This window comes from Suricata suricatta, chromosome 10 (genome assembly GCF_006229205.1).
Source record: "Suricata suricatta isolate VVHF042 chromosome 10, meerkat_22Aug2017_6uvM2_HiC, whole genome shotgun sequence".
Taxonomy (NCBI): Eukaryota; Metazoa; Chordata; class Mammalia; order Carnivora; family Herpestidae; genus Suricata; species Suricata suricatta.
In genome coordinates, this window is record NC_043709.1 from 12377854 (window position 1) to 12387123 (window position 9270).

Here is a 9270-nt window from a genome sequence, read left to right on the forward strand (position 1 = left end):
GAGAGCTCTGCCACTTGCTAATCAGGAGCAATTTGGCCAATGTCATTAATCTCTAAGACATTCTCCATCTATCTGTGAGAAAAGAGTAATAGGGCCTCCCTCATGGAGTGGTGGTGAGCCTAACACGATACTAAACCGAATATCTAACAGAGCCCTTGCAAGCCAGCAGGGCCCCAAGAACTGCTCATCCCCCCTCACCCCTCCTTCAGGAACAGAAGAAAAATAGCTCCAAACTGTTATAATAATAATAGAGGAGATTAAGAAGAGTGTAAGACCTTATAGATCATCTCATTCAATCCAAGCATTTTGTAGATGGAGAGATGGAAGCATGAAAGTGCAAGCTGGATGGACAGAAAACTTTTCAAGGGTAAGGCCACACAGTCTCCTCTATGTTTTGTTTTTCTTCCTAGAACAGTGTGTATTTATATGTGCAATGGTCCTGCCTGAAAGCTTGAAATTAGATCAAAGGAGTCCTATGTGTTATTAGACAATAAAAGGGGGGAAGAAAACCTTGTAAACTGAATAACTGTAGAAGAGAACTTACATGTTGGAGTGTCAAAGCAGTGTATTTCAAGTGTCAAGCACTCTGTTAGACCCTCCACTTGTTTTATCCTAATAACAACCCTGTGGGGAGGATATTGCTTCTTTGGATTGCAAATATATGAGGAAAATGAAGTCCAGGAAGATAGAGTAGCTGGGCCTAAGGCCAGGACAGATAGCAAGTCTTCTAAAAGACAGCAAGCAAGGTTTGAACTAGGTCTGTCTGGTGCTGTAGCTCCTACTCTGTATGTTTACCACTCTCTCTCTCACTTTTGGCTGATGTATAAAGGCTTTTTACTTGTTGTGACGTATAAACACACTCTTTATGTGTATATACCGATGCCCCAGGTATACCAAGGACCACTTGGCCATCTGGCACCTAAACAAGGATGCCATTTGCATGCAAACCTCACATTCAACTAACATTAGGATCATTGGGTAGCAAAGCCAGGTCTCCTGTAGGGCTCAGAGAATGGGCTGTTTCATCACAAATGAAATGGAGATGTTCCAGGAGCCATGACTTTCATCGATAGCCATTACCTGTACTCTGGTTGTCGCACTCCATTGGGCTGTGTACACAGAGGGGGTCTCAGATTGGCAGATCAACAGTGGCTTGCCTGAGCTGAGCACTGAGCAGAAAAGCCAATTACAGAGAAGCAGCCAACACTTGGGAATATCTCCTTCCCGTGGGTTATCAGACCTTGACATAACTAGAGGGAATTGTAGTCAAGTTGATGTGCCGTTACTCTAAAAAGGAATAGACTTTGTTAAGTTCATTCCATTTTATCTCTGAGGGATAGAAATAGGGCCATGAGGTTGAAATTACTGGGGATCAGATTTGGCTCGATCCACAAAGGAACTTCTTATTCATCACAAGTGTGCAAAGGTGGAAAGAGTGGCTGTGTAAGGTAAAGAGGTCCCTGTCACTGGAAGTGCATAAATACAGTTTGCATGAATGCTTTCAGGAGATGTTGAAGATAACACTCAGTAAATAAGTGGGTGTAATGTTAGAAATTCTTTTTTTTGAAAACTGCAACAAGGTTCTGATAGCATTGTAGCCAAGAATTCTGGCAATACCCTAATCATAGCTTCATCTCAGTAACTGCTTCCCTATGAAGTTCTTGAGGGAACTTACAAGGAATGATGGCAAATGAGAAACAAAATGAATACTTCATCATTGATTGAGCTAGCATGTTTTACCCCAAAGGAAAAAGATCTGGTATCCCTAGTTACCATCAAAAGCCTCACCTATACAACCTACTATGGTTTCTATCTTTCTTTAAGCCCCAGTGGATCTTAAAAACTCTAGTTCTTTGGTTTGGTGTACTGGTCATGAAAACAAACTGTTTGTCACATACACATGCAAGGAGAGGAAATTACAATAGTTGTATATTAAGTGGCCTCTGGCTGAGCTTCCAACACAGCTGCATGGAGGGAAGATCCATGTGCATTTCTGCAATGTTTTGATGCACATGACACTGTGCTTGCAAAGGTGGACAGTGTGTGGTCTGGATTGGGACCCATCATTGGTAACTCCCCTGTCCTTGTGGAGGATTGTCAGGGATGAGTCAGGGAGAGTTTCCTCTCCCCCCCGCCTTGAACCTACTCTCTCTGCCACGTAACAAGTGGATAAAACTATGGAAGGGCCAATGAGTAGAGGCTGTAGTGAGCTGAAGTTTTGTATCAATTTTAGGAAAGCATTTCTGATGTAGCTGCTTCAAAATGGAATATTCTGCCTATTACAGCACAAGTTCTTATAGCAGGGACACTTTCTTTCTTACCTCTATATATTCCAGAACATCTAGCACAGGGCTTGTTGTGAAGCAACAAAAAACATGTTTTTGTGGAATTGTGTGTTGAATTTGGGCTGACTACATTACCACAAAGGCCAGAAGACCATTCAGAAGGCTCCAGAGGAGATTCTCACAGGAACTAGGTCATTACATTACACAAGCCGTGAATCAGTCTGTGGCTTATTTGTGTATATCAAGAGGTGTCAAGCATATTGTGAGCCCTGGTAGTAGTTAAACCATAAAATGAATCTTCTAAAGTCATAGTTGTTGTTTTTAATTGATGAAGGAAATTGAGATTATGGTAAGAAAAGTTTGGGCTGGAAGTGAGAGAGACCTGAGTTGAGCAATGATTGAATGAGATAATAGAAGGGGACAGATTATAATGGAAACTTACACAGGCCAGTGTTTTGGACTGGGTGGTTCTGAAGACCAGCTCTGCCACTACAAAAGGTATAAAGTCCAGATGAGAAGCCAGAGATGAAGGGGCCTCAGATTGGAGAGCATGCAAGCCAGAGACAAGTACATAGATGATGTTGTATTAATGCTACGAGACAAACCTGAAGTCACAATCTGGGAATTCCCAAGTAATAACTTCCTTCTCTCTCATGGCCAAGGAGCTGTAAAGGTAGCTTTAAAAAAAATCATATCTAGATTGCTTTGGGCAGTAAGGACACTTTAACAATATTAAGTCTTTTGACACACAAACATGGGATGTCTTTCCATTTATTTGTGTCTCTTTTGATTTCTTTCTTCGGTGTTTTATAGTTTTCACTGGACAAATCTTTCACTTCATTGGTTAAGTTTGTTCCTAAGCAATGTATTCTTTTTGATGTTATTATAAATAGGATTATTTTCTTAATTTTCTTTTCAGATGGTTTGTTATTAGTGTATAGAAATGCAATTGACCTTTGTACATTGTTTTTGTATCTTGCAACTTTATTGAATTTATTACTTCTATCAGTGTTTCTCTCTCTCTCTCTTTCTCTGTGTGTGTGGGGGTGGGTGGGTGGGTGGCTTTTCTATATATAGAATCATGTCATCTGCAAACAGTGACACTTTTACTTCCTTTGTGTTTTGGATTCCTTTTATTTCTTTTTCTCACCTAATTGCTCTGGCTAGGACCTCAGTACTATGTTGCATAGAAGGGGCAAGAGTGGGTATCTTTGTCTTGCTCCTGATCTTAGAGAGAAACTTTTAATTTTTCTCTACTGAACATGACGTTAGTGGTGGTCTTTTTATATATGGCCTTTAATATGTTGAGGTGCATTCTATCCATACATAGTTTGTTGAGTGCTTTTTATCACAAAACAGTGTTAGATTTTGTCAAGTGTTTTTTTCTGCACTTATTGAGATGATCGTGTGATTTTTATCCTTCATTCTATTAACGCAATAAATATGATCTATGTATGTATGTATGTATGTTGGAACCTACTTGCACTCCAAGGATAAATGCCACTGGATCATTTTAATGTGCTGTTAAACTTGGGGTACCTAGTAATATTTTTTTGAGGATTTTGCATCTACATTTATCAGGGATATTGACCTTTAACTTTCCATTCTTGTTGTGTTTTTGTCTGGCTTTGGTATCAGAATAAGGCCAGCCTCATAAAATGAGTCCTAATGGCAATTTTTATAGAAATGAAATAAAAGTTTGAAAATTTATATGGAACCACAAAGACTCAGCATAATCAAAGTGATCTTGAGAAAGAAGAACAAATCTGGAGGCATCATATTTCCTGATTTCAAAAAAATGTTACAAAGCTACAGTAATTAAAACAGTAGGGTACCAGTCAAGGACAGCCATACAGCTCAATGGAATAGAATAAAAAGCCCAAATATAAACCCACAAATAAAAAGTCAACTGATCTTAGACAAAGGTGCCTTGAATACATAATGGAGAAAGGATAATCTCTTAAACCAATGGTGTTGTGAAAACTAGGTAGCCATGTGCCACATAAATAAATAAATAAATAAAAGGAAACAGAAAAAAGAAATTGAATCCCTACCTTACACTACATATGAAAATCAATACAAAGTAGATTAAAGATTTCAATATGACTTGAAACTATAAAACTCCTAGAAGGAAACATAAGGAAAAACCTTCTTGACATTGGTCTTGTCATGATACCTTGGCTATGACATCAAAAGCACAGGCATCAGGAGCAAAAAGACAAGTAGAACTCCAACAAATTCAAAATCTTCTGCTCAGACAAGGAAACAATTAACAGAATGAAAATGCAATCTATATTGAAAGTATTTTCAAGCCGTATATCTGATAAGAAGTTAATATCCAAAGTATATAATGCACTCCTACAACTCAATATCAGATAGAATAAAATAAAACAAAACAAGTCAATATTAAAATGGGCAAAAGACTTAGACAGATGTTTCTCCAAAGACTATATGGGCAGCCAACAGGGCGCCGGAGTGCCTCAGTGGGCTGAGCGTCTGACTATATGGGCAGCCAACAGGTACATGAAAAGATGCCAAACATCACTCATCATCAGAGAAATGTAAATCAATACTACAATGAGATGTCATTTCACACATGGTAAGATGGTTAGTATATATATAATTTCGCAGCACACTCACCAACACAGATCTGAGTTTGCTGTGAAATTAGAACCATTGTATGCTGTTGACAGGAATGTAAGATAGTGTGGTAGCTATAGAAAACACTACAAAGTTTCTCAAAAAATAAAAATAGGACTACCATATGATCCAGCAACCCCACTCCTGGGTATCTATCTGAAAAAACTGAAATCAGGACCTTGAAGAGATACCTGCACTCTAATATTCACTGTAGCATTATTCAAAGTAGCTGAGATACAAGAGCAACCCAAGCGTCCACTGACAGATGAGTACATAAAGAAAATGTGATATATGCATGTAAGGGTATATTGTTCAGTCATAAAAATAAGAAAATCCTGCCATTTGTGACAACATGGATGAACCTGGGGATATTATGTTAAGTGAAATATTCCAGTCATAGAAGGATAAATGTTACAGGATTTCACTTACATAAAGTATCCAAAATAGTCAACCTCATAGACACAAAGAGTACACTAGGCATTACCAGGGGCTGGGACCTGGGGGAAATGGGGAGTTATTGCCCAATAGGTATGAAATTTTAGTCATGCTAAATGGATAGGTTCTATGGATCTGCTTTATAGTTTAGAATCTACTACTGTTCATTTCCAATTTTTTTAAAGGGGTAGATTTCATGTGAGGCATTCTGACCACAAGTGAAACAGAACAAAAACAAAATCAAAGAGACAACAATGAAACTTGAGGAGGTGTTGATTGTGGTGATGGTATCACAGGTTTTTGCACATGGCCAGCTTATCAGATTGTACTCATTAACTACGTCCTGTTCCTTGGATAACAGTTATACCTCAGTAAAGATGTTCTATATGTTTTCTTTTTTTTCTTTTCTGTAATTTCCGTTCTTCACTGAGCATGACTTCCAAATTTATATCACCACTTTGAACTTCTTTGAACTTCAGACTCACATATCCAACTGTAACCTTGATATTTGCAACTGGATGTTTAATGAATAATATCACTCCTCCACTCAAAACCTTCCAGTGGCTTCTCTTCTTATTCAAAGGATGACATTCTTAGGCAATTATTTATAAGGCCCTACATGACTTATAGGGTCATTTCTGCCACCTCACGCACAGCACCACTATCTTCCAAACTTCTCTGCTCACCCACTGAACTACAGTAACACTAACCTCCTTGCTATTCACCAGACATGCTACAGAGCATCTTGCCTCTTAACCTTTGCATTTGCTGTTCCCACTCCTTTGCTGCTCTTCCCTCTGATAGTCCCATGGCTTCTCCATCACATCCCTCTGGTGAGTGCAGAGTTCCTAAGTCCCATGTCTGTCTTCAAGATGCACTCCTTTCCTTGCTACCATTTTTTTTTTACTATACTGTGTGTTATCATCTCACACACTGTATGTTTCTATTTACCATCTCTCTCCTCCACTAAAATGTAAGCTTCATAAGGGCAGGAACTTTGTTTCTCAGGGCCTTGAAATGTGCCCAGCATGTGAATCAGTAAATATTTGCTGAGTGAATATACGTTGAACTATTTTTAGTTAGAAAAAAGTAAATAAAAACAAAACATGGTAGAGAAGCAAAAGTTCCTTTAAGAAAGGCACCTGGCAGTGGTGAGATGGATATGCATATACAGACTTGGCTCAAATTTCAGGACCATATTAATGACTGACATGATTTGAGTGACATCTCTGATGTATTAAGCTTCTCACTGTGAATTCAACTGGAACCCTCAATTGTTGGCATAAATTTATTCATTTCTCACTTAAAAAACAAAATTCCTTAAAAAAACTGTCCCTATTTTGCTGATAACAATAAAAAATTCAACTAAGAAAAAACTGAAATGCAAAATTGCTGTATTTTATATTTTTGCAGAACGTTACCATTTTCAAAGATCTTGTATATTCTTGGTCTCTAGGCAACTGTAATGAGGAGCCATGTTCATACCCATCTTATAAATGGAAGAGCAAAGGCTCATCCAGGTGAAGCATCTTGCCCAGAGTCACCACAGAGCAGAAGCAGCAATGCCATGGCCTCTTGACACCAGGGTCAGTGATCTCTTCTACTGCCCAAGTTCCTTCATTCTCTGATAAAGCACTGTGTGAAATCAAATCACATGATGGAAAGTTCTCTACAAATGGCAAAGCTGGTGACGTGCTCTTATTATTATTGATATTTCTTGCCACCACTCCTCCCATTCTCATGGCTTATGTGGAAACCTGTGACCTCATCTAGAAGCGAAGGGTCTGGACAAAGGCATCTCCCTTGATCTTTTTTCAGCTTCAATAATCAATGATTTATTTCCCTTTAAGATCCTCTGGCATTCCTAAGTGGACCTGGGCAAGTCCTTCCAGAACAGATCAAAGAAAAGTCTGTCAAGGATGAGAGGCAAACATGAGAAAATTCAGCACCTTAAGAAAAGTAATTATTTCAGAGCAGGAGAAGCCAGTCAAACAAAAACACCACACTCAAGAGTTTTAAGTGAAAGTGTCTCTTCAACCATGGCTTTAATGGAAACTACTAATCAGGGCATCTGGTAAGGAATAAACAACTTCAAAGGGGCTTGGGGCTAAGATGGACCACAGAGGCTGATCTGAGACAGCCACACAGGATGTGGAAGGTTGCTTTTGTTCTGCTGGAAGGCAGTAGCATGGGGCATGCCCATTATTTATTGATTCATATCTCCAAATGCTTTTTGAATGCCTACTATGTACCAGGCATTGTCCTCAGAGATAATTCACTTTCTAGTTGTGATAAGAGGTAAGGACATTAATAGGAACCAAGTTAATCAAGATTGTGTGATATCTCATTGACTTAAATAATGAGCTTCTCTCTTTAATATTAAATATTTGGAAGGAGCTACATACCCCTAGATGTACCCCTAGATGCCTGGGTACACTGAACAAGGTGCAATTTTTGGTAAGTATATACCTGTATTTGTTTCCTAAGGTTGCTATAACAAATAGCACAAACCAGATTTCTTAAAACAACAGAAATTTAGTGTCTCCCAGTTCTGGAAGCTAAAAAGATAAAGTCAAGATCTCAGAGGGGTTGATTTCTTCTGAGTCTGTGAGGTGAAGATCTGTCCTGGCCTCTGTCCATGGCATGTAGATGGCCATCCTTTCCCTGTGTCCCTTCACACTATCTTCTCTCCATGTAGCTCTCTCTGTGTCTAAATTTTCCCTTTTTATAAGGACATCAATCATACTGGATTTGCACTCCCCCTCCATGATCACATGTTAACTTTAATACTTCTGTAAAGACACTATTGCCAAATGAAGTCACATCTGAGGCACTGGGGGGAGGGGCTAGGTCTTCAACATATGAATTTGGGGGCAGACATAATCTACCCCATAACATTCCCTTTTGCAGGTAAAACTAATCACGGAAAGGGAGTGGACAATGTAGTTTTATTCTATTGAAATTTAGTGGAAGCCTAGCAATCAGGCACAGAGTGTATTCAGAGATGACTTGGACACGGTCCTGCTCTGAGCAGAAATTGTATTCATGTCACAATCTTGTTTAGTGAGTTTCCCACTAGACTCAGGACAGAGGCATTTAAATATGAATAAGAAATGACCCTAACTCTACAAGAAACAATTATTGTATAAGGAGAAAATTCAACTAATGCAAGATTGAGATACAAGGGAAAACCTCACTTTGAAGGTGCCATTTGAGGAATGGGAATTTTCCAAATGTGAGTAAGAGGTCCATTTCCCTCTGTATTAGTCAGGGGTCTCCAGAGGAACAGAATCAATAGGATTTGCATATATGTATGTGGATGGAGAGATATCTATCTATCTATCCATCCATCTATACATTCATCCTTCCACCTGTCCTTCTTTCCTTCTTTCCACCCATCCACCCAGTGACCCACCCACACTTCCATCAACCTATCCATCTGTCTGTCTATCTATCTATCTATCTATCTATCTATCTATCTATCTATCTATCTATCATTTATCATCTACCTATTACCTATCTTTCTTTCATCCAGAGATTGATGTATATTGAGGAATTGGCTCCTTGGCTCACATGACTGTGGAGGCTGACAACTATAGAATCTGAGGAATAGGCAAGAAGGCTGGAAACCCAGCAAGAATTGATGCTGCAGCTTGAGTCTAAATGCACACTGTAGGCAGAATTTCCTCTTCCTTAGGGGAGGTCTGTCTTTTTTCTCTTAAATTGATTAAATGAGGCCCACCCACATTATGGAGGATAATCTGCCTTACTCAGAATCTACTGATTTAAATGTTGAGGAGTGCCTGGATGGCACAGCACCCAACTCTTGGTTTTGGCTCAGGTCATGATCTCAGTTTTGTGAGTTCAAGCCCCATGTTGGGCTCTGCACTGGCAGCTTAGAGCCTGCTTG